At 66.9% G+C, this 3,670-nt stretch overlaps 1 protein-coding gene across 1 annotated transcript in view; it reads right to left on the bottom strand.

Annotated features, from left to right (window-relative positions):
• Trpm2 (transient receptor potential cation channel, subfamily M, member 2) overlaps positions 1-3,670 on the bottom strand; it is a 90,636-nt gene that overhangs the window by 54,963 nt on the left and 32,003 nt on the right. The gene's annotated exons all lie outside the window — the stretch shown is intronic.

Here is a 3,670-nt window from a genome sequence, read left to right as displayed (position 1 = left end):
GTGCAGGGGGACACGTGCGGGGGGCAGGGGGACACGTGCGGGGGGGGACACGTGCAGGGGCAGGGGACACATGGGGGGGCAGGCAGGGCACACTCAGATGTCTTCATGCCAGTTGCTAGGACAGCCAGGGCTGCGGCCGGGCCTCCACCTCTCCATTGCTGTGCAGCGTGTGTGTGTGCATATATGCGTGTGTGTGCGTGTGTGTGAGCACGTGTGTGCGTGTACGCGCACGTGTGTGCATGTGTGTATGCGTGTGCATGTGTGTGCGTGTGTGTGAGCACGTGCGCGCGTGCGTGTGTGCATGTGTGTATGCATGTGCATGTGTGTATGTGTGTGTGCGTGTGTGTGCGTGTGCATGCGTGTATGTGTGCGTGTGTGCATGTGCATGCGTGTGTGCGTGTGTGTGCATGTGTGTGCATGTGTGCGCTGCGCGCATGTGTGCATGTGTGTGTGCGTGTGCATGTGTGCATGTGTGTGCATGTGTGTGTGTGTGCGCGCGCGTGCGCGCGTGTGCCTTCCCTTAGCTGGCACAGGCCTCCGCTCCCTCCAGGGGCCCCACCGGCAGGTGCCACCCTGGGTACACCGGCAAGGGTGGCCTGCAGCCACTTGTCCCCCAGCTGTCCTCTCCCAAAGCACATTTCTGGGCTGGCGCCCTTGTGGTGGGCAGGCCCTCCACCCAGGGAGCCTGGCCGCCCATGGGTGGAGGTTTGGACCCTCCACCCGGGGAGCCTGGCCGCCCCTTCGTGGAGCTGTGGGCCCTCCATGGAGCTGTGGGTCCTCCACCCGGGGAGCCTGGCTGCCCACCCATGGGGAGCCGTGGCTTCTCACCACTGGCCGTCTCGCAGACGCTTACCTTCTCAGCGCTGCTGAACACACCGGGCAGCCGTCTGTTCCTGCAAAGGCTGCTGTTGCTTCGACGGAGGTTGGGGACCATGCCCAGGTCCGCGGCCCTCTTGGAGTGCACCCCAAAGCCCTCCTCCTGCTCGGAGCCAGCTTTCCTTGGGGCCACGGGCTCCATCCTGACCCTCCCTCCGCCACGGTTTCAGCTGTTCCTCTGTCTGGTGTTCTTGAAAACACCATGGGGAGGGGGCACTCAGAGCAGAAAGGGGAAGAGGAGACAGAAGTTCTGGACACACACACACACAGTCCCGAGCACCCACATTCCCCGGTGCGTGCGCACACACACACACACACACACACACACACACTCCCGTCCCCTGCACGCACACATACACACACTCACAGTCCCGAGCACCCACATTCCCTGGCACACACACACTCCCGTCCCCCTCATGCACACACACACCACACACACACACAGTCCCGAGCACCCACACTCCCCGGCGTGTGCGCGCACACACACACACACTCCCGTCCCCCATACTCACACACACACACACACTCACAGTCCCGAGCACCCACACTCCCCGGCACACACACATACTCACAGTCCTGAGCACCCACTCCCCCCGGCACACACACACACTCATAGTCCCGTGCACGCACACACACACACACAGTCCTGAGCACCCACACTCCCCGGCGTGTGCGTGCACACACACACACACTCCCGTCCCCCACATGCACACACACACACACACACTCACAGTCCTGAGCACCCACATTCCCCGGCACACACACACAGTCCCGAGCACCCACATTCCCCGGTGCGCGCGCGTGCACACACACACACACAGATGAGGAGCACCCACACTCCCCGGCACACACACACACTCACAGTACCGAGCACCCACTCTCCCCGGCGCGGCCCCCGCACTCTGGGAAAGAAGCCCGCAGGCTGGACCCTGCGTCCCACCCGGCTCTCGCGGCCCTGTGCTGAGAGCGCTGACTGCGGCTGGTGAGTTCCTCTCTTTGCAAAGGAGAAGTCACGAGGGTCCTGTGGAAGTTCCTGGTCTGCAGGGCTCACCCCCCACCCCCCACAGCTGTCCTCACCAACTGCGGGAATGGGCCCAGCCGGCCAGCCCCGCCTCCCTCCTCGCTGCCCCCTGACGAGACAGACCCAAGCCGCCCTCCGCCCAGCCCCTCAGCAACACTGGCTGAGCCCACTCCGGGGCCCACAGCTCACGGTGGGGTCCTGGGGTGAGCTTGGGCCCCTCACTCATCCCCACCGGCCCCAGCCCCTCGAGGGCCAGTGGTCAGACAGCCTCCCGCACAGTCCGGAGGGCAGGGCGTCCACCCTGCCCCAATGCGGCTTCTCAGGGCCGCTGCGTGGCCCCTGCCGGCCTGCAGGCTCTTGACGGGGGCAGACAGCAAGGAGCGTGCCCGGGTGACAAGAGGGGGTCCCCCAGGACAGCCGTCCTCAGGATGCCCCAGGACCAGGGCGGGAGGCGGGCCCGTCTCAGGATGCCCCAGGACCAGGGCGGGAGGCGGGGGCGTCCCAAGGATGCTAACGCACTTGCATTCACACCCTGGCTTCTCAGCCGCTGTGGCCTGGCTCGCCTGCAAATCTGCAGCCCGGCTGAGAAGAACCCGGGACGCCGTCCACCCCTGCATCACCTCTGCCCCCAGACTGTAGGACAGACGGACAGGAGCCACGCCGCGAGTGTCAGCTGAGACGCTGGCCCAGCCCCTCCGTCCCCTTCCCTGAGCAATGGGAAAACCCAAGGCTGGCCACAGCCCTGTGAACTGCCCCGCCCCCTGCCAGCCATCTCCTGACCTCTGCCCACTGAGCCACCCTCTCCACACCCAGCCAAAGCTCTGCCCCCGGGTCCCCTGCACCAGCACAGGTGTGCACTGCACACTCAGAGGCCAGCGGCAGGGGGCCGGACACAGGACATGGAGGAAGGCCGGCTAAACGCACAGCGGAGGCTGACCACAGAACTCGAGACGCAGGCAGGCAGGGCCGGCCAGTGCACCAGGCTCCAAATCAGCTCCGTCCAGGCACTGCCACACCCCTCCGGAAGCCCAGAGCGCCCTGGCCTCGCTGAGACACGGACACCACACAGGACAGGCCGGCTGCCCAGCGCACACGGGACCTCAGCTCAAGACCCCGCCCGCCAGCCCCAAGTCACAGGACACGGAAGAGCAGGTCTGTGTGTGGGGACGGGGCCAGGCCCGCTGCTCCCCAGCCTCCCTGCAGGGCACGGGCAGCACTGGGAGACAAGCTGGGCGCCCCGTGGGCTCCTGTGAGCTAGAGCCCCACAGGCCCAGCCCCCAGGGCCGGACAGAGCAGACAGCAGGGCTGGCGGGACTGGTGCTTCACCCCCATGCCGGCCCTCAGACCCTCGCCCACCCCCTCCCCGGTTCCTGCAAGCACCGGACACCCCAACCGCCCCCGCCCCTGTGTGCACTGGGTACCCCACCTCGTACCCCAACATTCCACGCAACCCACACCTGAGCCTCTCCATGCCCCTCTGCCCCACAAGCACCTCTCCACCACCCCCCACCCTGCACCCGGCACCCCCTTTCTGTAGCCCAGCTGGACCCCACGCACACCTGCTCAGATGCCCTTCGCGGTCACCGCAGCCCTGGCCCCGCGGGGCGTCCCGCACCTCCCAGCCCAGCCAGGCGTGGGCAGCCCTCCCAGCCCGGCCAGCCCGGCCCCGCAGCGCTGCATGGCCCCGCAGCACTGCGTCACCAACCAGGTCGGTAGTTGGAGCAGAACCCGCCCCCCCTCCCCCCCCCCGCCTGCAGCCAGGAGCCTAACCCC

This window comes from Dipodomys ordii, unplaced genomic scaffold (assembly GCF_000151885.1).
Source record: "Dipodomys ordii isolate 6190 unplaced genomic scaffold, Dord_2.0 Scaffold103, whole genome shotgun sequence".
NCBI lineage: Eukaryota > Metazoa > Chordata > Mammalia > Rodentia > Heteromyidae > Dipodomys > Dipodomys ordii.
This window is presented reverse-complemented; position numbering and strand designations above follow the sequence as displayed.